General features: G+C 48.8%; 1 protein-coding gene across 2 annotated transcripts in view; it reads right to left on the minus strand.

The window, feature by feature from the left end:
* Window positions 1-26,947, minus strand: part of LOC144829518 (lysosome-associated membrane glycoprotein 2-like) — a 340,950-nt gene that overhangs the window by 218,351 nt on the left and 95,652 nt on the right. The gene's annotated exons all lie outside the window — the stretch shown is intronic.

Raw genomic sequence — 26,947 nt, forward strand, 5'->3', positions numbered from 1 at the left:
CCATGGATTTAGCAGTTTCCGTGTCCTTCTTTATTTTCTCTAGGGTGGTGTCAACATCTGGACCAAACAGACTATCAGGATTGACCGGCTGATTAAGAATTGTTGTCTGAATATCCGGTTTAAAGCCTGAGATGCGTAGCCACGCCTGTCGTCTTAGCATAACACTAGTGTTGACAGCCCTAGCAGCTGTATCTGCAGCGTCAAGCGCACACTTGATGGCTGCGTTTGAGATGAGCTTCCCCTCGTTAATGAGCAGTTGTGTGGCTTCCTGGAACTGTGGAGGCAGGTGTTGTACAACCTGTTCTAGGGTGTCGTAGTGCGCCCTATCGTAACGCGCCAGGAGCGCTTGTGTATTGGCGATGCGCCAAAAGTTTGCTGCCTGTGCAGCTACTCTTTTGCCCCCTGCCTCTAGCACTTTGGACTCTTTATCCGGGGGAGGAGCTTCACCCGTTGTCTGGGAGTTGGCACGTTTCCTGGCATTGGCAACCACAAGAGAGTCCAGTGGCAATTGTCCCCGGATGTAGGCGGGGTCCGCAGGTGCAGGCCTATACTTCTTTTCAATGCGAGGGTTGACCACTCTCGCTCTTGTAGGCTCCTTAAAAATGTCCCCAGCATGTTTGAGGACACCTTTTAGCATAGGAAGTGTTTTTACTGTCCTTTCAGAGATGGCAAAGGTGTCGAAAAGGAAGTCTTCCTCAACTGGGTCGGCATGCATGTCCACATCATGATTGGCTGCCGCCCTTTCAAGTAGTGCATGAAAGCCTGCTGAGTCCTCAGTCGGGGATGCACGTGCATTAAAGAGCTGCGGGTCCTGGCCCACACCTTGGGTGTTCTGGTCACCAGTGTCATCGTATGAATCCGGTTGTACATCAGGTTCATCGATAGGGAAATTGTACTGCTCATCCTCATCATACCCCTCACCCACAGAGTGCTCTGGGGAGGGAGTAGGGCTCCGTCTTGGAGGAGGCTGGATTGGTTCCGTGAGGCCTGAGGCGTCAAGGGGCACCCTCTTTTTCTTTAGTGGGATGATGTAGGAGTCCACTGGCTCCGAAGTGATTTTCCTTTTATAGAGGGTCAGCTTGCCTGTTGCAGCGTCAATGAAATGCTCTGAATCGTCTTCCGATTCGAGTACCCGACGTGGAAGAGGGTCAGCCGGCGAAGAAACTTGTTTCGGAGCCGATTTTGTTGAAAACGCTTTCGGCGCCTCCTTAGGTGGCAAGAGAAAGAGGAGTTTTCCAGAAGGCTTTGCCGGAGTGTCCTTTTGCGGCTGCGGCGATGGTATCGGAGCCGATGGGGCAAAGGCTTTCTCCCTGATTCTCTGCAGTGACTCCGCAATGAGGGACGGTTCACTCCCCGTGGGTTTCGTCGCCGACAAGGATGCTTTGATCGGTCCCTCGGATCCGACGTCTTTGTGGGCCTTGTGCGCTTTGGGCGCGGAACCCGTCTTCGGCACCGCCGATTCTTGAGGCTGGGGCGCAGACTTCTTGTGCGTAGCCTCTTTGGAGCCGACCTTGGCGGGCTTGGACGGCGTCGTAGCCGCTGATCCGTGCCGACCATCTTTCTTGGAGGACCCCTCCTCGGGCGTCGGTTTCGATTTTGCAGCATCGGAATCGACAGACTTCTTCGGCTTCTGCGGACCGGAGGTCGACGGAGCCGATGGGGTGACGGGCACCGTTTTCTTCACCGGCACGGCAGCCATCTTAGGGACACTCGAGTCCTTAGGTTTCAGTTTCGTTTTTGGGTCGGCCATTTTAGGTGTCGTCGATCCCGACGGTTTCAGTTTCGGTTTCGAAACAGTGTGCCCAGCAAGTGAGTCCGTAGCCGGGCCTGAAGGCGGGGCTGTGGCTTGCGGCAACGGGTCCTGGGTAAGGCCGACAGGCGATCCCGTGTCCCGGTCGGTATCTTCGTATCCTTCGGGGCAGAGCTCGTCCCCCGAGCTGTCTGCCGCGGCCCCATAAATCTCATCGTCGTCTCCTACCTCTTCGACGTATTCGAGGTCTTGACCCGCGACTCCGTCGTCGTCTCCCGGATCCGCTTCGACCTCCGTCTCCGGTGGGGAGATTTGTAGATGGTGACCCTGGACCTCTTCGTCCTGGTCGCCGAAGATGTTCTCCGGATCCGGGGCCGCTTGCCTAGCTTCCAAGCGCACCGCGCGCCGAAGCTTGAGAGTTTTCTTTGATCGGAACTGTGCACAGGCCTTGCACTTTCCGTCGTCGTGGTCAGGCGAAAGGCACTTGTTACAGACGGGGTGTAGATCAATGTGTGGGTACTTGGACCCACAGAGCGGGCAGTACTTAAACGGGCTCCGCTCCATGTCCGAAAAGGCTTGCAGTCGTGTCGCGATGAGAAGGCCTCAAAGTTTAGAGAGCGAAGAAAACTCCGCTTATTCCGGCTCCAAGAGACGGAAGACTCGAGACCGTGCGCAGACAATACCGACGCAAGAAAATCGAGGCCTTTTGGCCGCTAAAAGTTAGTTTTACTTGGTTCCGACAGTAAGACGTCGAGACCACATCCGAACCCAATGGCGGAAAAAAACAATCTGGGGATGGAGCCGATGCCCATGCGCACTGTAGTCCAGGGGAGGAGCCACCTATCTCAGGATACTTCGAAGACTCTTCCAGGACAACAATGTGCAATCATCCGAGCCCAACACTAGGCGGCGATCTAATGCTAAGATATGAATTTAGCAGCCCACATGCCTCGAACATCATGTCAACACAAGCAGCAGAGCTCATTGCTTTAACGCAAGCCTGTAAACGAGCAAAACAGTTAAGGGTTAACATCTACACTGATTCACAATATGCGTTTGGGGTAGTTCATGACTTTGGGGTACTATGGAGGGAGAGAGGTTTTCTGACCTCACACGGGGCAAAGATACAGCATGGCCCTCTCATACAGGCCTTGTTAGAAGCAATACACCTACCTACAGCCATAGCGATCCTGAAATGCAAAGCACACACCAAGGCCACAGATGTCATTTCCCAAGGTAATGACCTGGCAGACCGAACTGCTAAACAGACAGCTCAGACTCCAATTGACAAACTCATAGGTATTACCACTGACAAGGACTATGACAGTCAGGGATCCCTCCAAAGATGTACAAGATATACAGACCCATGCCACTCCAGATGAAATAAAGAAATGGACTGAACAAGGAGGGGTCCAGACTGACCAGGGTTGGATGACTAAAAACAAAAAGACATGGTTCCTCCCAGATTCTATGGTACAGGTGATAATAGAGACAGCACATAGCCCGGCACACTTGGGAGAGAAGGGAATGTTGGATGGCCTGCAGAATATCTGGTTTAACAAACACTTGCGAGCGGCAGCAAAGCAGAAAGTGAAGACTTGCATGATTTGTTGCCAATTCAACCCTGGAAAAGGCATCTCAGTGGAACAGGGTGGATTTCATCCCCCTGATCACCCTTGAGGTTCTCCAAATGGATTATATCCAAATGGACAGATGTAGAGGTCACAAGTACGTCCTGGTAGTGGTGTGTGCCCTAACCAGATGGACAGAAGCTTACCCCGTCCCAGATTATACTGCAGTTACAACAGCCAAACAGTTAGTGAGGGAGGGAGTTCTTCCCGAGATACGGGTTGCCACGTGTCATTTACTCAGACAATGGCCAGCCCTTCTCCTCTGAGCTCATGAAACAGGTGTCCCTTCTGTTGGGATATACCTGGAAGTTCCATTGTGTAAGGCATCCCCAAGCAGCAGGTTTAGTAGAGAGACATAACCAGACCCTCAAAACAAAATTAGCTAAAATCTGTGCAGAAAAGGGTGTGGATTGGATGGTAGCCTTACCGGTTACCCTCTTTTACATGCACATGGTAGCTCATTCTAGAACCGGCCTATCCCCATATGAGGTGGTCTTTGGAAGACCGCCGAATATGTGGGGTACACCAATACCTAAAAGAATAACTGATGTTGACAGTACTATGCTTACAGATTACCTGGCTTCCTTGATGTCTGCACTACTCTCTTGCCGTTCGCAGGTTGCCGCTGCCTTCCCTGACAACACCCAAGTCGAGGACCATGCCATAGCCCCAGGGGACTGGGTGCTAGTGAGGAACTTCGACCGGACGAGCCCTCTGGACCCCAGGTGGAAGGCACCAAAATTAGTCCTGACGACGAGGACGGCCATCAAAGTCGAGGGAAGAAAGGGCTGCATGCCAGTCACTGTAAAAAATACTTTGGGACTACTGGAACATTTGCTAAAAACAAAGACAGTACAGACTTTGAGCCCCCCTTTTTGGAAAAGACTCCCCAGCAAGAGTACACTTCCAAACTGAGATCTAGAAGGTCAGTCGACGTTTGATTGTCTAAGTCCACTCGGTGGTGAAGCGGTTGAACATGGTGTCTGACTTGAATAAACTAGTGAACAGTAAAGAAAAAAGGACTAATATGAGAGAGAAATACTGCAAGCTATTACACAGCAGATGTATAGTGTCTGATTATTGTAATTTTTATGAGCATTGTGGTAATAAGTATTGGCTGGTTCTTACATGTTCTCTATCCACCTGCTGTCTCACAGAACGCCACCACAGTACACTCACATGTTGAGCTCCCAGTACACTTAGAGAACAGAAGAAATTAATTTAAGAACAATACTTTCATCACCCTTTTACAACATCATCAACTGGCCATAAACACATCCAATTGCTGGGTGTGCGGTCTTCTTCCCCACACAGTTGCCAAAGGCATGCCTTTCATCACTCTCCCTTTTTCTTATGAAGGCTCTTGTACTGGTTGGTGGGAAACAAACAAAGCTTCCTATATGGCCAACACGGACACAAAAGAGCAGTCTCAGCTCCGACATCACCTATACATTTTATGTTGGCGAGGTGAAAAGAACAGGGCATGTGGTACCCCACTAGAGCAGGAAGCCTATGCTGACTACGGTAACAGATCTAATAAGTTATATTATCAGTATATGGACAGGAGAAAAAGATCCGTTTCACCTGTTTGTGGCATCAACGAAAGCCCCTTTTTGTGTCCAAAGTAAAGGAAAGATACGTATGGGTGATAGCATCTGCAATCACAGTAAATTTGAATGGAACAAACAATACACGGCTTATAGCCGCACAGGGCACCTACTTCATATGTGGGGATAAAGGTTATACATGGCTCCCACAGGGCTGGTCCGGCACTTGTTACATTGCTTTTCTCCTTCCCCCCCCCCCCACCTACACTGCCCCTGCGGACTATCATGAAATTGAGCCTCTGACTGTCTATAACAGACGGCGAAGGGGGGTCATAGATACAGAAGATAGAGCAGGGCAGGAGGCGGGAGACTTCTTTGCCGGAGTCATTCCATTTTGGGGTCCAATGGTAAACAGCAGGAACATCCGCCACCTCACACAAGTGGTGCAAAATACGATAGATGCAACGGCAGGTGCCCTCTCTAATCTCACAGCCGAGGTGGTCGCGGATAGACTCATGACCCTACAAAATCGCATTGTTTTAGACATCGTTCTGGCTGACCATGGTGGTGTATGCAGATTGATCTCCATGAGTTGTTGTGTGTTTATTCCAAATAACGCACCTACGGTATACCAGGCCATTGCCAAGCTACACAAGATGTCAAGTCAGCTAGACATGGATAAAGGAGAATGGTCCTTAAGCAGCTGGTTGTGGGGATTAGTATCAACATGGGGATGGAAAGTGTTGACTGTAGTAGGATCAATACTGTTTATCATCTTCAGTTGTTGCCTCTGCATCCAATGCGGCCCGGCCATCTGCGGTCTGTACGCCACTGCCTGCATTCCCCGTCCACATGTGCAGAGCAGAAAAAATGAAAAGATCATGTTGCAAGAACACATTAACGGCCTGATGAAAATAGAGGTGTATTAGAGGGGTGCGCTTGGGGACAAGGAGGGAATGAAGAAAATTACATATTTATATGTATTTGTGCCCCCACGCGCTACCCTCTCACCATCTGCCATGTTGAATAAAAACCCCTGCATTACTTCACATTCAGAGGCCTTATTTCTCTGTCACCAGGCCCCTCCATGCCAGACCCTGAAAAAGGCACACGTTACATTTCTCTGCAGCACATTAGATATTTTGCTGAGCAGTCACGGAGAAGAGGCCCAGCCCGGGGTGTCTTCAGTGTCAAACAAGGGTCGACCTGATAAAGCTGCATTCCGGCCCTGAGCAGAAGCCCCTCTGCAGAGATAAGGCCCAGTTTTGCTGTCGGCTCTCAGAGATAAGTGGGGCCCATGTCAAGGGAAACCTCCAAGACAGTTACACAAGGGGTGGACAGGAAGGGCCAAACCAACTTGCTAGTATGAAGCAGCAACACTTCTACAGATGAGAGCAATCTGCATGCTGCCCCGAGCTAGAGATAAGACCAGACATGCTAGTCACTCTGACACCCAGGGCCCTCCCTGACCAACAGAAAGGAAACAGCCCTCGTGTAAAAGTCTGATAAAGTTACGCAAACAGGCAGTGCGAGTTTTTGCTGACCTTGCTGCCCCCTCTATGCACCCACCCACCTAGGACTCATTACAGTGAACGCCTACATGCTCATATCTTTTTCTTTCCTTCTGCTTGAAGGGCTCCTCCCTATGTATGCAAAGAATGTATAAATATTGTACTCTGTGAATAAAGCTCAGAACTCTCCTGAACCTGCTTGGTGAAAGGAGCTCTCCCTTAACTAGAGTTAATGCAATAAAGCCCATTGACTCTTAACACCACGGACCCTGCTCCTCATTTATATTTGATCCTTTTTGCATCTATAGAAATTATGATAGTGTAAATAATTCATTTACCACACCGCCACACTGTACAAATCCACACACGGTTCATCAGATGAGACCCTTGAAGCTTTTAGAATCCATAGCGCTTGTGTGGTTTAACAACGCGAACAGGCAATACATGGACCGCCCTGTAACGGTACAGGAGATCGCAACCACCATCAAAGCGCTGCCACTAAACAAAGAGCCAGGTCCAGATGGACTAACGGCAGCCTTTTACAAGACTTATGCAGAGGAGCTTGCTCCTCGCATACACGCTGTGTTTGTTGAAGCGCAAGAAGTAGGGATACTGCCAGACTCGATGAGGGAGGCCCTTATTGTCACACTGCTTAAACCTGACAAAGATGATAAATGCATGGACTCTTATCGCCCTCTGTCTCTCATTAATGTGGATGTCAAGATCTACGCTAAGATTATAGCTGATCGCCTACAGCCTTTGCTCCCATATGTGGCCCTGCCGGATCAGTCTGGGTTCATACCGGGCCTCTCCACCACACAATCTACGAACGTTTTTTTCTGCACTGCACTACCTCCACCCAGACACGCAGGCTGCTGTGGTATTCCTGGATGCAACAAAAGCCTTTGATTCCCTTGAGTTCCTTTTTACCATACTGACACGCATGAGGTTCAGTCCACTATTCATAAATTTGAGTCGCTTACTCTATACCGCCCCTAGAGCCAGAATAAGATTAAATGGCCCAGTTCCAATCTCCAGAGGGACCAGACAGGGCTGCCCATTGTCCCCCCTCCTATTCGCCATCGCTATGGAGCCCTTGCTGCTAGGATTAGACAGCACCACACAGCAAGGGGCATTGCATTCAGCTCCTGTAGCCTACTCATCTCCCTGTATGCGGACGATGTGACCTTTTATGTAAAAAACTCCACCGAGAACCTTAACCCGTTACTGCGGGAGTTTGTCAAATTTGGGGTCTATCTGGCGTCTCCATAAACTGGTCTAAGTCAGTTGTATTTCCACTCACTGATAGCACCACAGAGGTACACTCAGACTATCCCCTCCGATGGGAGGCAGATGAAGTGAAATACTTGGGGATTTGGATAAGCAGGAGAATACAAGAGATCTGGAAGCTCAACTTTGGCAGAGCGGTCACTTGGCTTGAAGGCAAATCACCGCGACCATCACAGGATATCAACACAGCGGACATGCTCCGCTGGTCCTGGAGAGAGCTATTGAAGCGGTCTTCTGTTCCCCTATTGTATGCGCCCGCGATACCCCTCAAACAAAATCCCATGTTTCCCTGCTTAGAGGCCAACAGCGGCGATATCTCCACTGCTGGCACTACCTTGCGCACATTCGCAGACATATACCCAGAGGGTATATTCCTGGAGTTGCCCACAGAGACAACAGAACACCCGGTGACTTTTGCTGACAGGTTCACATACCACAAGCCTAAAGCTGCATGCAGGGAACTCTGGGATTGCTTCCCTGAGGAGCCACCGCAGTTAATGGCACTACAAAACATACTAGCTAGAGCATCCCGCAAAAAACTTGTGTCCAGGCTGTACAATTCCATGCAGGAACAGTCCCCATTGGTGGTGCCCAGGTCGCAGCAATTATGGAGTGACGAGCTGGATGGGCCTCTGACTGATGAGCAGTGGACTTTCTGCTGTGGACAGCTGCTGGCACTATCCCCAAACTATAAACTTAGACTTGTACACTTCAAGTTCCTACATAGATTCTACCGCACGCGATCTCTCTTCACCGCATGGGCCTTAGAGAAGATGACAGATGTTGGAAATGCGGGGCGGAGGGGGCTTCCTTTTTACACGTGGCTTGGCACTGCCCGGCACTTTGAGTACTGGATCGAAATATTTGATGCTATTAATCAAATCCTTGACAGGGCTGATGCCCCATCGCCGTTACTGGGAATCCTTGGCTGGGTCGCGAACACTGCACCTGCGAGTCGGAAGCTCCATGCACTACTGTTACTATACGCCAAGAGGCGGGTGGCTATTACCTGGGGGCGGAAAACTAAACAGAGGTTCATCGACTGGCTATCTGATGTGACATATGGGCATGCACAGCTGGGATCTTATTGGGAACTGATGCCATCAAATGCACGCCCGAGAGACATTTGGGAACCCTCCCTGCAGTGGTCACGTGGCAGACCGTCCCCAGCCGAGACTGCTCCTGGGAGCCCGGCTATACACACCTAGCCTGTTGTGCTTCTACCAGTGCTCTACTGGGTTTGCCGGACAGTATTGCACTTTATGGAGCTGCCGAGGTCATTGGGAGTCCTGGTACAGAAAGCTTAGACTACAGTGGTTGCTATGCGCATTGAGTTGTACTTTCCACTCAGGCTTATATCATTGTTCTACGGCACTGTCCGATTGCCATTCCAGACCCGGCATACCGCAATATTGTATTTATGTTTTCTCGAATCCATGCTGCTAGAATTGTTTTCATTACTGGTCACTCTGACAAACACCTATGTTACTGTTAGTAATGTTACAAAAAGAAAATTGCATCCTTTCTATAACATCAAGCAAGGTTGCTGTATCACACGTGCTTACTGTACTTTCTATTTGATCTAGTGGTGTAATTGTTGCTTTCATGATTTGTAAATGATCAATAAAAAAAATAAAACAAAAATCTACATGCTCTGAAGTGCAGATGCACAGTCCTGGGCGCAAGACCCTGTCCTGCAGCTGTGACAGAAGACCATTTCAAAGCAGCAGCTTGATTGACTGACAGATGTCTTATTCCGAGGTGTTCTGGAAACCTCACCCTTCTGGCCCAAACCAGAGCCACCAGGAGGACTTGGCCCAGTCAGTCTTGATCTTCCCCAGAAAGAGCCAAGAAGGGTGGGGGAGCATACATGAATCCTGAGCTCCCCTTTAGAATGGGTCTCCATGAGAGCCTTTTTGGGAACTTGTGTGCAAAAATACGGACATTGCATGTTCAGTGGTGGCAAAAAGATCGAGACAGGTTTCTCCACACTGATTGAAAAGGTCCTGCACCACCACCACATGCAACTGCCATTCGCTATACGCTAGGAGTCGGCAACGGAGTTCTTCTGCCCTGGAATTTAAAGATCCCACCAGGTGCTTCATGACCGAAGAAATCCACTGGAGTATCACCCATTTCCAGATGTGCAGTGCCCTTGGCACAGGATCCAAGACTCCCACTAAGCCTGGCTTGTTGAAGTACCATATTGCAGTGGTGGTGGGGGGGGGGGGGTGTCAATGAATAACTGCCCCAACCGTTTGATGGATGGTAGGAAGGCCTTTCACACCAAATGGATTGCACAGGACTCCAAATAACTCCTGTTGAGACTAGGGTCTGCCACAGACGAGTCTTCTGATCTCCGCAACGCCCTCACCAGCCCGGTGGTGATGCATCAGGAGCCACCGTCCGCTCTGGGTGGGTTAAGGAGAGGGCCTGCCACTGGCCAATTGAGGCCTGTCTGCCACCACAGCAGATGTGGTGCTAGCCAAGGTAGTGATTACGTTGTTTAGAAGTTGGAAACCACCTATATGTAGTGGAATCTCATTCAGCACCATTGTTGATATTAAGGAAACCGCCACAGGGAGTGGTATTACAACCGAAGTTGGCATCACAGTTGGTGCCGAACCCAAAGAGAGTTCAAGAAGCATAAACTGACAAGGGCAAGCCTGCTGGGGGACCTAGACTGGAGGCCTCGGTCGATCCTTGGGGCCAAAAGGCACGCCAGAAGGAGCGGGCAGCATGACAAATATCCACAACTTGGACTTCCTGAAGGCCTCCATTTGCTGCGAGGTCACTAAAAGGCTTCGAGATTCCGATTGCATCAGAACCAAACTTGGTACTGGCTCTTCAGGAGTTCTGGAGCGAGACTGACATGCTGAAGCCCTTTCACCCTCCCAGGAGTTAAACAATGGAGGGAATGGGTTGATACCAAATTGGATTTTGTGTTGCTTTTTTGACTAATCCAAAGACCTCAACTGCCTTCGACCAGTCATGGTGGAGTCTTCGGATGTTTGACAGAGTTTTGCCGCATGATACCCTATGGCCTTTGAATTTTCCTAGGGGAACACTCAAGGTCCCCCCTCTCCTCCCCCAATCCTTTTTTTTTTTTTTTTTAAAGAGACAGTATTGGGAAAACTGAGGTCTTGGTTGGAAAGATGTTTGAGATCTAAATTGAATAGATCTGAATGTTGATGCATTTTGACACCTGAGCCTGTGAGATGCAGGCTTAGTAGTTCCATACATAGGATGAAAAATATTGTTGAAAATGTAGAACCTCCATGGAACATACACTTCTTAATATTTCTGATGGCCATTTGCTCATTATTTACCAGGTAATTCTGTGGATGAGAAAGGACATGAACCAGTTCTGAACTTACTACAAAATGCCCATTCAGTTATGAATGATACCACTCACTCATTTCGCAGGCTCAGTTACAAGACCTTCCATATGAACTCAATGTTTTGTCATGGACTTCGAAGCCAGACTCCACAATGCTCTATAATTGAAATAAAAGCTGCTATAGGATGGATTGCAAGTATTACTGTTTAATTGAATACTTTCCCATCAATAGGGCAGCAATGATGCATGTTTTAAGTAATCTTATTCTTTTAGAATGCTCACTTAGTTGTACATATTTTCAACCCCTCAAGTTTTTCTTTTCGTACCTACTGGAAAGAGGTCACTTATTTTCTTCACTAAACTGTTAGAAGTTTACTTCTGTGAAAAAATATCATGTGCACACAGGCAGTGCAGGCGAGTTGTTCTGGTTAAAGGCACTAATAGGGAAAAATTAAATATCAGGTTTGAGATGAATAACTGCTTTTATCAAGTGACAAGTGATCACTCCATTAGACATTTGCGGATTCCGATCACAGTGGTGGGTCTAGACTCAGATGCCAATGGACAAGACTGACTACTAAAGCATGTCGAGATAGAAGAAACAAAGCTTTTCTTAGTAACTTGTTTGGGTAGATACTGCCTCAATAACGGCAAACATCGAACACGTAGAGTCTAACACCACCATTGGAACACGTCTGAGCCAGATAGTGGGGTATAACAGTCTAACAATGGAGACATGCCTATGTGAATTACTAAGGAAGGAACAGCTATTTCAAAGAAAAACAACAAGTTGAAAACAGAGCCTAACACTAGATGGCAAGAGAATGTAGAGCACTTGTATTTACAGCCTCACATGCTATGAACAGAATGTTTTTGGGATACAGACACTGCACCCCAACCAAACGTTTTACATCTATATGACCATTAAACCACACACACACACACACTTCGATTAATTATTGTCGTTACAATTCTCAAAGAAGAACCTGTCTGCTGGCCTCACATTTCCAAAGATGATTTGCAAGTTAAGACAGTTTGTGCAACCGGCCCAATCCAGCTCCCGCCTCCCAGCTGTTCAGCCCTCCTCGACCCCTACTCAATGGCAGCCACTGTGGGGACAGGCGAGCAAGACCACTGACTCATTGTCAATGAAATTGCTCTCCCTCCCTCGCAGCTCCAACATTAAGTGAGGCCTTCCTCCGAGCCCCTGCACTCTCGAGTGCTGGTGTTAGAGGTCCTCCTCCACCTGCAGGTTTCACCTGCGCCTCGTCCCTGGTGGTCCAGTGGACCTCTGTCTCCATTCTCTTGCTCCACTTTCTCTCCTTTTTTACTCTTTTTTTCCCTCACTTCTCTCCCCACTTCACTCTCCTTCTGGCTCTTAACCTCTATTTTCTGTCGTCCCCCCCCCCCCATTTCAAGCTCCCCCCTTCACTCTCCAGTCTTTCCTCCGTTTTTCCACTCGTTTTTTTACCCTCATCTCAATCTCCCCCTTTCACTCTCCTGTGTCCTCTGTCTTTCCTCCACTTTTGCGGGCTTATTTGCACTTCTCTCTTTTTGCCTTTTGCCTTTTTTAGCCCGTTATTCCCCACCGCTGATGCTGCCCCGCGCCCCCCCCCCCACCCGACAGTAGTACACCCAGATGTAGCATTCTTTACTGAAACCTAGACCAACACCACCTCAGGACCGGATATCGCCATTCCCCAAGTATACAAGATCTCCAGGAAGGACCGCCCCACCCGCCCTGGAGGAGGAATCGCCATCATCCACAAATTCACCCTCCGCCTGAGCTCACTCCCCTACGAGCCCACAGACCTGATGGAACACCTTCACTTCAAGATGGTGGCCAGTCCTACCTCCACCCTCCGTGGAACCCACGTCAACCGATCCCCCTGGACCCCACGGACTTTGCACCAACTTCATCACGGACATCATCTTCCCACATTCCATCGCGTCCATTAACTACACCCTACTGGGAGACCTCAACTTCCACCTCGACAACCAACTGGACCCCAGCACCACATCCCTCCTGGACAACCTTCACAACATTGGACTCCGCCAGATTGTGACTGAATCCACACACTCATGACACACCCTCGACCCCCTCTTCACAACAGGAAACTCCATCACCTTCAGCCACACCACCGAACTCCCGTGGACTGACCATCGATGCGTCCACTTAACCTTCAGAACATCCACAGACACCAGTACTTGCCGCACCCTCGAGAAAGCCTGGCACCACGACCAGACCACAGACAACATGACCGACCTCAAGCACGCCACCCGCAAGCACCACCAGCTGATCCGCACCACCAATAAGACAGCATTCAAAGAACGACTGGACAACAACGCCCACGTCAAAGAGCTCTACAACCCCAGCGCCGGAAACTACATCACTCCTTCGCAAGACCTCTGCGACTCACTCGCCTCGTTCTTCCACCGCAAGATCAGCGACATGCACAACAACTTTGGCGCACCAACCACACACCCAACCATTGATCCAACGCCCCCCCACCACCACCCTCTGCAACTGGACCCACGTCAGCCTCGAAGACACCACCCGCACGATGAACACCATCCACTCCGGATCACCTACCGACCGACCCTTGCCCCCACCACGTCTTCAACAAGGCCGACTCCATCATTGCACCCCATCTACGGGACATCATCAACACCTCCTTCCACACCGCCACCTTCCCGGAGAGCAGGAAGCACGCCAAGTTCAGCGCCCTCCTGAAGAAACCAACAGCGGACCCCACCGACCTCAAGAACTTCCGCCCCATCTCGCTCCTCCCTTTTCCTGCCAAAGACATCTAGAAGACCGTCAACAGACAGCTCGCCACCTTCCTCGAGACGAATGGATGCCTCGACCCCTCGTAGTCCGGTTTCCGAGCCAACCACAGCCCCGAGACAGCCCTGATCGCAGCCACCGATGACATCAGATCCCTCCTCGACAACAGGGAAACAGCAGCCCTCATCCTCCTGGACCTCTCTGCAGCATTCGACACTGTCTGCCACCGCACCCTAGTACAGCGCCTCAGCAACATAGGAATCCAAGAGAAGGCACTGGAGTGGATCATCTCGTTCCTTGCCGGAAGAGGCCAGAGAGTCCGCCTCCCCCCGTTCAGATCCGAGGCCACCAAAGTCATTTGCGGCGTACCACAAGGATCATCACTCAGCCCAACCCTCTTCAATGTCTACATGAGCCCTCTCACAGCCATCGCACACCAACACAACCTCAATATCATCTCCTACGCCGACACGCAGCTGATCCTCTCCCTCACCAACGACCCCACCACCGCCAGAACCAGCCTACACGAAGGGATGAAAAACGTCGCCGAATGGATGAAGAACAGCCGCCTGAAACTGAACTCAGACAAGACGGAAGTCATCATCCTGGGATCATCGCCCTCCGCCTGGGACAACTCCTGGTGGCCCCCTGCCTTGGGCTCCACTCCCAAGCCAACGGACCACGCAAGCAACCTGGGCTTCGTCCTGGACTCCTCCCTCTCGATGACCAGACAAGTAAACGCCGTCTCCTCATCGTGTTTCAGCACCCTGCGCATGCTCCGTAAGATCTTCCGCTGGATCCCCACCGAGACCAGGAAGACGGTCACCCAGGCACTAGTCACCAGCAGACTGTACTACGGGAACACCCTCTACGCCAGAACCACAGCCAAACTGCAGAAAAGACTCCAACGCATCCAGAACACCTCCGCACGACTCGTCCTGGACATCCCCCGACACGGCCACATCTCCGGCCACCTGAGAGACCTGCACTGGCTTCCCGTCAGCAAGAGGATCACGTTCAGGCTCCTCACCCACGCACACAAGGCTCTCCACGACCTGGGCCCCAAGTACCTCAACGACCGCCTGACCTACACGCCCTCCCGCCAGCTGCGATCGACCAGCCTCGCCCTCACCGCCGTCCCACGCATCCGCAGAGCCACCGCCGGAGGAAGATCCTTCTCCTACCTGGCAGCCAAGACCTGGAACTCCATCCCCATCCACCTTCGGCTGACCCAGGACCACCTTTCCTTCAGGAAGCAACTCAAGACCTGGCTGTTCGTGCAGTAACGTATCCCCCCCAGCGCCTTGAGACCCTCCCGGGTGAGTAGCGCGTTTTACAAATGCCATGATTGATTGCTCCCACGAAGAAACTGGACCAGAATCACCAACGACCAGCTAACCTCATCACTCCGCAACTCCACCCCAACCATCGTGAAAAACGACAACGCCAACACCATAGCCTCCTCAAGAAAAAACACCCACGCCAAGAAAGCTAGATGGTTCACCACCGAACTTTGAGTCCAGACGCACTTGCAGTCGCCTCGAAAAGGCCTGAAGGAACACCAAATCCACAGACGCCCACAACAACTTCAGAGCCCCCCACCACCAACTCATCAGAAAAACGAGGAAAAAAACAATGGAAGACAGAATCTTCACTCATGCATACAACAGCAAAGAACTCTTCAACATCAAGGAGTTCACCCAACCCACCAGCGAGTCCACCAAATGCCTCCCTCAAGATCTGTGACTAACTCAGCACTTTTTCCGCCACAAAATCAAGAGCATCTACGACAACTTTGACGAAGACAACCAATACACTGAACCCTCACTAACCACCCTAGACACCCTGAAGCCAGCGATCAACAACTGGACAGCCCTCACCACCGAAGACACACTGAAGTCGATGAAGTCCATATACTCCGGGGCCCCCACAGACCCCTGCGCCCACCACAATTTCAACAAAGCCGCCGACACCATCGCACTCATGCTCTGCCAAACCATCATCGGCTCACTGGCAACCGCCTCATTCCCGAATGACTGGAAACCGGCTGAGATAAACCCCCTCTTGAAGAAACCCTCAGCGAACTCCACCGACCTCAAAAAGTACAGACCCATCTCCCTGCTCCCGTTCTCAGCGAAAGTCAGAGAAAGCCATCAACAGCCAACCCGCCACATTCATCGAAGAGCACAACATCCTCAACTCCTCCCAATATGGCTTCAGAAAAAAACACTGTACAGAAACCGCCCTCCTTGCCGCAACAGACGACATCTGTACCTTACTGTACAAAGGAGAAACAGCAGCCCTCATCCTCCTTGACCTCAGCGGCATTCGACACAGTCTATCGCACCCTAATACGCAGACTTCACGACGCAGGGATCCAAGACAAGGCCCTCGACTGGATCCGCTCCTTCCTCTCCAGCAGAACGCAGCGGGTCAGACTCCCCGCTTTCCTCTTAGACCCTACACCTGCGGAGTCCCCCAGGGTTCCTCCTTCAGCCCTATGCTCTTCAACACCTACATGGCTCCGCTCGCCCCCATCGTCAGAACCTACAGACTCAACATTGTGTCATACGCAGACACCCAACTCATCCTCTCCCTATCCAACTAACCCAACACCGCCAGACAACTTTCGAGAAGGCATGGAAGCTGTGGCCAAATGGATGAAAAACAGCTGTCTACAACTAAACTCAAACAAAATGGAAGTACTCATCATGGGCCCAGACGCCTGGAACGACAGCTGGTGACCTCCCCCCGCCCTCGGAAGTCCACCCACCCACTCACCCACACAGACCACGCATGGAACCTGGGAATCATCCAGGACTCAGAGCTCAAAATGGACCGCCAGATCAACTCAGTCTCGTCCTCCTGCTTCCACACCCTTCGCCTCCTTTGTAAGACCTTCAAATGGTTCCCCCTCAAACACAAAGACAGTCACTCACGCCCTGGTCACCAGCAGACTCGACGACGGCAATGCACTATGCTGGAATAAAGGAAAACCTCACCAGCAAGCTACAGAACATCCATAACACCGCCGCAAGACTGGTCGTCAACCTGCCAAGCCACTGCCACACCTTCCAGCACCTGCGCATACTCCACTGGCTCCCCATCGAAGCTAGAGTCACCTCAAGATGCTAACCCACGCTCATAAGGGCCTCTACAACACCGGGCCAGCATACTGAACAGATGACTCAAATTCCCCGCACCCCAAAGGACCCTACGATCAGCCCAGCTCTCCTACGCTGTGGTTATCTGCACCAGCAAGACCAGATCGGGAGGCCGCTCCTTCCGCGCGGCCAGTGCCTGGAGCGACCTTCCGCTCCACCTCAGACAGAACATCGCTCCCCACCTTCGCAAGAAACATCAAAACCTGGCTCTTTGGCAAACTCTCTTTTTGATGGTCTGGAACCTGCAACCCCCCCCCCGCCTGGAGACCCTTACGGGTGAGTAGTCACACTTAAAACACCTGATTTGATTTAAAGTTACAAATATAAACTAAAAAGAAAAAAAAAAAAACTAATACTGCTCGAGATTCAGGTTGGAAAGGTTACCTGGGTGACAGGATAAAAGTAGGCAAAGGTTTCTGTATTGGTAACACAATTTAAATCACCAATACAGAATAGGTGATGGTGCATATATACAAAATACGAGTAAATAGCGTTACACTGCATTAATACTGACAGCAGTACAACACTAGCAAATAACCTACTGAACCATACACACAGTAGTAGTACAAATTAGTAGCATTCCCTATATGTTTATAAGGAAATGATTACCTGCTAGTGAGATCGTAACAAACTAACAAGACCGCAGTGCACGCTTGAATAAAGCATTGAAAAAAAATGTCTCCACTAAAATAGCATTGATCTGCAGGACTGCTCGGTGTTATTATTCTACCAGGGTTAATGAGCCTTAGTTTTCGTTTGTACTGCACTATCACGTGTTATTGCTTGTGCTGGCGAGGGTTGCTACAATGTTGTAATTAGTCATGGCGGAGAGGTGGGTGAGGGACTGGCGCTGCCAGCTCCAAGAAGCCTCAGTCTGCCGGGGCCAGACCACTTATTCGAGTGAGAGGGCCAGTGCCCTCAAAGCATGGGGACTGCTTCTGTGCAACATCCACAACCATGGAGAGACAATATAAAGATACAGACCACCTATCCGGGACGTAGTCTCGCGTGGTAGGCCAGGGGATAGAGGACCTCCTGGCCAGAGACAGCTGCTAGGGGGCAATAGCGACCACACCAAGGGCGGGGGGCGCAGGCAATACTTAAGTGGTCGGAACATCTACCAGAGACCATTTTTCCTAACCTGTATGCAGGGACCTGGGCACATGGAGCAGAAGCTGTTGCAAACTTAGGCACAGACAGACCTTGATCGGTGAATGCGAGGAGTGAGTAAAACAAGTGCCCGGGAGAGGCTGGCTATAGCGTGCAGCAATTGATTTACAGGCACCACTGAGGGCCCGATTGTGGTGAGGGGGTTAGTTTTGTTCGAAAGAAGGGTCTATTATATAACATGGGAAAGCAGGACATGTTACATAAGCTGGGATTTGAAGGTTCGGCAGTTTCTCTGCCGACTGCAGCCAGTGACAGAAAGGATGTGTTTTAAAACTAGAAGGGGGGGGGGGGGGGGTGGTGGTACAGCTACGCAGTCCGGTCGGGCACTCTTAAAGAATGCGTGTAATGAGGGTTGGTTTAACGCAGCCAGTCTCAGAGGGGTGTGATGAGGACTGCACCCAACCTATGCAAGCAATTCGCTGAAGTTAGAAACAGCCACGAGGGGGTGGGGCAACTGTATACTCTGCCATACGGGGGATGGCGCAGACAGCAAAAGGGAAGGCGATCACTCTCACTGTGATTAGAAGCGACCACAGTCACCCTTCATTGTTTCAAATGCACCTTCATGTCCCTTCTTCTGGCCTTTTCCCAGCGTAAAAGACCCTTGGCCGCCCCTCCCTCGTTGCGCATACCTCAGCTCACCGGATATACAACACTTCGACCTCTCTCTCCAGGTTCACTTTAATGCACGCTATTCTGGATTCTTCACGTCTCATCGAGTGATCTATTTCAGACGCGTCTTATTTCCTTCCACAAATATAAACATTTCAACATGACCTTAATCCGTTTTATCGTATTTTTAAAGAAATGCCACGACGTTTTGATTGGCACAGTCGTGGTTCTCTTACAAACACATAAAATAAGGTTAAATTAGATTGCGCAAACTCAGTATCTACTGCCTATTTTATTATTATAAATATGTATATGCCGAGAGATTTAGAGAAAATAATGGGGGAGTTAACCTTATCCAAATTTTTGGTTTTATGTAGCACAACCCAAACACTGAAGGATAATAGAGTACTTTAACAAGCAAGGGCCAAAAGCAGGAAGTCCGGCATCCTTGCCCGTGACATGGGCGGGGCCTGTGATGCGGCCAAAAGAGGCTGGTCGTGCTCGTTCACACAGGGCTCCCATGAGGACGGGACAGCCCTGCGGTAGCTGTGAAAGTTTGGAGAAGTCTGAGAGACGCTAGAACACAAATCTGCCCAATTAAATGGAGCACTCAATATACCCAACATGTAGGCGGGCCCACAGCTCCGTTCTCAGTTAGATGTGCTTTTCAACCTTTTTATTCCTGTGAAATCAGTGTACCTCTCGCTGCGAGCTATTTTCAAAGCCTGCCTGTTTATCGGCTCCGCGCGCCCCTCTGCAGACTCCCCCCCCCCCTGCTGCCCTGCCCACGCACTGACTAAAACCGAAACCTAAAGCCTTCCAAAGTCAGTCACATGAACTTTTCACGAGGCGTGCGTCGTGATCCGATTCTTTCTGCCATGCGGTCTACGGCAGAAGCTCACACGCGTGACCTAATCCCATTGCAAAATGCTGCGCGTGGCCATCTGTCTCCACTCGTCGGTTGAGCCGACGACTATAGTTCTTGCAGCGAGAGCGCTTTCGCGCGCTTTTCGCGAACTAAACCTAAAAAGGAGGACCCTACTGTGTAACTTTACCAAAGGTCTATCCTATTTGCCCTTCTTGCTGGCGTTTCCAACTCTTAATAGTACTACATGGGGCATTGCATACTCTGGTGGCAAGTTAGTGCTACATTGAGTGAATGCCCTAGGGTGGTCTTCCCCTACATTTTTTGCCCTCTTTGCCTCCTACTGGACCCCACATTTTTGTTGGACTTAGGACTCTGGGCCCCTTACCACTGCTAAACATTGCCGAGGTGCAGGTGCTCTCACTGAAAAGCATGGTGACCCTAGTGCATCAGCCATAGGCCCCGCTACTACAGGGAGGCCTGCCCTTCATTCCCATGCTGGTAGTCTGCATGGTCTGAGACTTTTTGCAACTGTAGCCTTTTGTGCCTGTTGACAGACTGGTAGGAAAGGGAACACCTCAGAGCCTCCTGGATTTTTCCAGAGATTCCCAACCCCCCTAGATTCTTCAAGAAAGTGCAGTCTCTCCCGGCCACCTGACCTTCAGGTATAATGAGGAGGGCTCTGGCCAGACATCCCTGTTACACTACTGGACCAGGAAGACCATCTGCTGGAAGGAAGAATGCTGTGCCAGGAGGACTGCTACACTACTGAGGCGGACTGCTCCCAGAAACTGCTGCCCCAAGTTAGCCGAGTTGCCCTGCCTGCCAGCTGATCTTGCCCTACCAGAGGAGACCCAGTAACAACATCTCCAGTGGGTCTTCACTCTATTTTCCCTCTATGACTGGTCCCCCTCCTAGTTACTGGGGAACCATGAGAATTGCACTGTCCCAGAAACGTGGTGGAACTGCCTTACTGCGAAAAAGACACGACAGCAACGATCTGTTTACAAATTGCCCTTGCAGCACTGTACGCCTACAAAATCAGTCTCTGATTGGGGACCCTACCTGAACTATAAGCGCTGTTTATGCAAAATCACCGTCGCGGCCCTGGGACCTGATTGCGCCGTGAGGACACTGTGGCAGGAAAGCGCTGTGAGGTGAAGCGCGGTTTGGCCAAAGAGCAGCGGTGCCGGCCCGGGCTACCAGACGGTACTCTGCACTGCAAGCTGTGTGTGCCTGGAATCACCGCTACTGGCCCGGGCTGAGCGCCTCGCTAAAGACACATAGCGCTGTACGCGGGGGACTGGACCCTGCTGCTGACAGTCTTGAAAACTTCCCCCGAAATCACCGCCACTGGCCCGCGTCAGAGTTAGTATCAACGTCGCAGGCAAGGGATCTGTGCTGAAGCCAGTCGTTGCTCAGAAACTGGGATTCCCTAAAAGCCACGTCCCCGCTGCACGAAGGGCCGCCCTGCAGGACGTCTGCGCCAGGTCAGCCAGTGAGGCCGCGCCTGCAACCTGAGGGAAACCTCACTCACCCCGTGCAGCGCCAACGATCATCGAAGGAGCCACACGCTGGTGTCTAGCTCGCTCCCAACTCAAGGCAACGCTTGACACTGCAGGCATTGCCGGATTGTGGTGGGGGCCATGATTAGGTGGGTGTTAATGCACCAGCAGGCTGGCCGGGGTCTATGCGGCCAGCAAGCAAGTCACTGAGCACCACACTGCCATCACCGGGGACTGTAAATTAAAAGATTGCGGGCTGGAGGCTGATGGAACATTAAGGCAGTTGCGGGCCCCGCATGGAGTGATAATCGCGGCCCATGTCTGTTCATCCCACCTCGGAGGGAAGCATTACCGTATTACCCCTAGTGGGAGCCCAGACTATTGGAACACTGCTCCCTGGTGAACGCAAAGCTTTTGTGCCATTATCCGGGGACAGAAATTCCTAGCATATCACTGCCTTCTCTTGAGGGTCAGGCCCTAATGTTTCCCCATTAAGAGACAGTTCCTCCTAACCTAGTTACAACAGATTCACAGAAACATTCACCTGTACAATTGGGATTCTTGATATCTGAGAGCCTGACAAACCGGTGATAAAGATTCTTTTATTTTTATAAAACCAGTGTGTAAAGTATTTGTGCAACACCCCCTAACAGTAACACAGTAGAAGCACTCACAAAAGGACACCACATTGCCGCCTGTGTTTAGCCTACATGCTTTGCGCCAAGCTACCATGTTGGAAGCGGTGGTCCCTACTTGGACAAGGGTGCATACCCCTACCAACTAAAGACCCCAGTTCTAAATGATACACTTGCAGTCTCAAAACAAAATGCATTTGCATTGTTTGACATGCACATGCTTAGGAGCATAGCAGTTTTTGAAAAGCACAAAGGAAGGCCAAATGAGCTCCCTAGCCTATCTGTGCAATTCATGAATTGATTGTCATCTGTGGGTCCATGAAGACTCAGCCTTCCATGAGACTGTGCAAGTTACATCTACAATTTATTCTGTAAATACAGCATAACCAAAACTACATCAGGACCTACTAGGCAGCACAAGAGCCTGGGGCAGGAAATATCTGAACCAGCCCTCTAGATGATTAAGCCATACACAGTGCAACCAGGCCCAAAAGGTGCATGACCTTCCTCTCCACCAGAGACCGATGACTGGTAACGAGGAATCTCCTTGAGCAGTGCCTGAATTCTTCACCAATGGAATAAGGCCTTGCAAATCAAATTAAAATACACTTTCAAGAAATGTTGGGCAAAGATGAAACATTGGAACATTCATCCTGAATCCCAAACCATACTGTAAGTGAATAGTCTGGCTTTTTGATACTTGGAGTGAAGGAAGTTCCTCTTTATCGGTCATCCAGATATGCCTTCATATGGAAAGCCTGGGAACTCAAGTGTGCTGCAGCCCCTAACTGACATTTGATAGAGGGGCTTAGGGCTGAACTGATGCAAAGGAGACGATTGCATTTTCAACTTAAACAGATCTCCAGAAGCAATGGTGTGCTAGATGCATCCTTGGGATCGCCCTATAGAAAGAAATGTCTAGCAGAGTGGCCATCTTGATGTGAAAGGATTGCACTTTGCAGTTTACTGCCCTGATGTCCAATATAGCTCTGCCACAACATTCACGTACTTGGGATAAGAAAGATTGTAGAGTGTATGCCATGACCCCTTTCTGGTACGTTACTTGCTCGAGGACACCCTTTTGAGTACAGGAGGTGGCAGTCATGTTGGGTGGAAGGAAGCCATGGGTCCTGATTGAATATAGGGTAACAGTCTTTGCTAGACAAGTATTTTGTGATCCTGGGAAGGAGTGGGCCATATAAATAATTGTTGCCAAGCAATGCACTACTGCCTTAAAGCACAATGCAGGTACTCTGTTCATTTAGCAGCAAACTCTGTAGCAAAGCTCAGCCTCAGATCAGGGGCTAGATGCCTACCCCAAGGCACATGAAAATGTGGTCTATTGTACCTGGGCGCTCATTCTCTTGAGATTTCAGAATAAATGACAAATTGTGCAATGTCAGCATTACCACAATTTTAGATCAGGACCTAGTATGCAGCTTAAGGGTCAGAGGCAGGCATAGCTGTAGCAGCCCTCTACATGTTGTGGCAATGCTACTAGGCCGAAAAGATGCAGGACCTTGATCACCACTAGAGATGGATGTCAAGTAAGGAGGAATCTCCTTGAGCAGTGCCTGTATCTTTCACCAATGGATTGCATCCTTAAAACAAACCCATGTGCACAGTGGTGTAGGAGGACAGTAGAGGATACATTGCTGTAAATGTTTTTATATCCAGGCTTTTTCTAATGCTTGCTCAGTGTTCTTATCTGCAAAATGTATTATGTCATCTTAATATGTGCCTTAGCAATACATTCAACTAACTACAGGTAAATTCCATTAAAACCAGTCATACCAGCTAAGTAACCATACCAGCTAAGTAACCATACCAGCTAAGTAACCATACCAGCTAAGTAACCATACCAGCTAAGTAACCATACCAGCTAAGTAACCATACCAGCTAAGTAACCATACCAGCTAAGTAACCATACCAGCTAAGTAACCATACCAGCTAAGTAACCATACCATCTGCCAGGTCCTTGCCTTCGTAGTAACAAACTGTTAAATTCAGATGATTCCTCTCATATGGAGAGGGTCTTTCCATAGTCTTAATGTAATTAATGCATTTGAGGTGTGTGCAAACACATTGATTCAGGCTCCATATGGTGAAAAACACAAAGCGTCACACAGAGCATCTTTAGATTTATGCTCACTACGCGAAAGTGTACTTGCCTTTACCAGTTTCTCAAAATTGTAATTTCCAGGCTTTTGCATTCTTCTGCATGGAGATGTAGTAAGAAGTTCACTCAGTGTCCGTGTCCCACTGAGGAAGTCCTCTTCATCTTTCTCAAATCACATCACTACTTCTTAATAATAGGCCACCTTCTGTGAAACTGCATCAAATCATGGCCTAATAGAGGAAGTGTCATTTTATCTTAATAGAATCCAGCTTTTAATTATTTTAGGCATCATTAATGCCCCTCTCCCAACCTTTGCATTGAGAGTCCTCATACTGGCCATCTCGATTTAAACCAGTGAGACTACATTTGTAGCACGCTTAACTGTTGACACCCAAGTGTAGACGTGCTTGCTCACTGTAGAGAGGCCTTACCACAGTGTGATGAAGTTGTGTGTAATGAGGACAGTAGCTGGTGACTTCCCCTCAAAATAGGAAGTCAGAGACGGCCTCTTTGAAAGTGATGTATTTGAAGCAGAGTGAAAATCTGAGCCAGAGAAATGTGCCATGGTTTTTTGGGTCAATTGCGAAGGAGTTTTGTCTAGCAAAGAGGGGTTTCTTTCAAGACTGCAGTATTACCTGGCATATATTGGGTATATTTTCATGTTAGTGCTCGAGTGGAGAGAGCTCGATGAATGATCCAAAATTATGCTGGTTATTCAAGACAGACCATGACCAAATTTATATTTGCATCAAGGCACATGGTGTCAATTGGGTTCTGGGCTTTAACTGTATTGTGAACACCAATCAGTAAGAGATGTAGTTCCTCAGGCATTTTAACTTGGTAGCCAAGATATTTTGAAGTATGGGGCAAGGCTTCTATTTGCGTTTTTGCATTTTATATAGCACACGCCCATTTATACAATGTGCATTTACATTCAATTAAGGTTGTGGTGAAAGTACAGAGCCTAGTACGCACGCACCCCAACTTATCTGTGCAGATAATGAGTGCTAGGATTGCCATGTTTTTTTTGATTCAGGCTAACAAGACAGAAGAAACATTTCCGTTTTTGGTGCATGCAATCCAGAAGAGTGGCATCAGAGATATACCTACCAGAGAAAATACACTGGTTTGTCCGGTCTCGTGGAAAGAAGAACTAAATGCAGCAGTCATGTTCAGTTATATTTTCAATAAGAGGCATAGCTCAAATATCCAGTGTATTGATAATTTTATTTATTTATTTATTGATTGAAAGTTTTGTATAGCGCGAACAAGACCCGTGGGTATCAGAGCGCTTCACATAGAAGTAGGATAAGTATCAACATGATGTTAACCATCAAACAACAAATAGTTATGAGATAGATAATTATATGGCTATTGTTAGTGCTTATATAACTACTATACATTCCACTCAGGTTATACTTTCCACTCAGGTTAGTCGATTATAATACGAATTCACTATACAGCATAGTTTATGTCATTTGTCCTTTTCGTCGTACATATGAGGTAGCGGTTATATAGTTTACTATGTGAGGTAACTGCATGAGTTCATTTGACAGGAGGTAGCAATTGGTATATATTTTAGTTACAAAGGAGAGTCTTCAGTTTTTAAACCAATGTTTATCTGTCATCTAATTCACGTCAGTGAATTAGATGTATAAGAAAACTCCTTGTCGCTACATAGAACATGTAGCTTAAAGAAGTTCTGTAAGATACAATGTGATGCCAGGATAAGATACATGGACGGATTGCTGAAGACGCCGAAATATTGATTTTTGGCTTCAGGCTTGATTCTTGTAAGATACGCAAGCAGGCTTCGCATATTGTAACACATTTGTTGAACCATGGTAATAGAGATGAGGTTAAAAATTATACTGATAGGATCAAGATTTGTGATAACATAAGTTGGAGGCTTATTTAACCTTTGCCTCAATTTGGTGTTGGACTGTGGAGTTGTTATACTTTTAATGTGTCTAAAAAACACATGGCTTGCACCCCGGTAGCCTATAATAAATAATCATACATGTGAAAAACATTCTATTGTGAGTGCATACAGATTTTGGGGCAGGGCTCTTTATAAACACCAGCAGATGGGGTTTGTCTGACTAACATTTACAGCTCCTAAAGAAAAACTCTGTAGGAGGGGAGTGAGAAACATGCCAGTTCTCCTTTTCTCTGAAAAGGACCCAACTACCTTTCAAGAGTCAAGTTAACTTCTGTTGCAAGCCTAATAATGTGGGGTTACAATGGGGTGCCCTTTGTGTAGTCCACCAATTAACAGTTGTTCCAAGAGGAAATTGTTGGGCTTCATTATTAGTTTAGTTTAGATTCCTGCTGTCCGCTCCAGCATATTCTTCCTTAAAAGGCTACCAGGGAGGGGTAGATTTACAGCAAAATCCCTTGCCACATACTGTAATGAACCCACTGTACTTTCCTCAGTATAATAGCCTTTTAATACAGAGATGCTTGGAATGCTTAATGGGAATGTTGAGGTCCATGGGCAAGCAGATCTCAGACATTGTTATTACTGTATCTCCAGCAACAGACTGCTGCACCAGAGGCAGAATCTTGGGATGGTATTATCGGAGTCTCAAGCCCCCCGACTACTTACCCATTCCAAAGTCCCTCACATAGCTGGAAAGCTTAAATACAGCGCATCAAAAAATTGGTTGCTAGGGATTGAATATGATCCCAGTTAGAGCCAAAGTCCCACTAAACATTTCACATTCTTAAAAGAATTTCCTTGAAGTAAATTTCTTTCCTCAACTGAACAGCATCTCACAAGCACACATTAATAAAGAAAACTATGGTGAAGTCCGCATAGAAATACATTTTAGGATTCAGGAAGGTGCAGGAATAAATAATTTCAGCTATACTGGATGGCCAAACAAATCAATTTTCAGAACCAAACACTAAACGGCAGAAGTGAGTACAACATGCAATAGAAAACATGCTGCAAACCAGTAAATTATAAAGTAGTAAATGGGACATGCAAGGTTGCAATCAGCACTGTAGAGATTACA

The sequence above is a fragment of the Lissotriton helveticus genome, chromosome 4_1 (assembly GCF_964261635.1).
Source record: "Lissotriton helveticus chromosome 4_1, aLisHel1.1, whole genome shotgun sequence".
Lineage (NCBI taxonomy): Eukaryota > Metazoa > Chordata > Amphibia > Caudata > Salamandridae > Lissotriton > Lissotriton helveticus.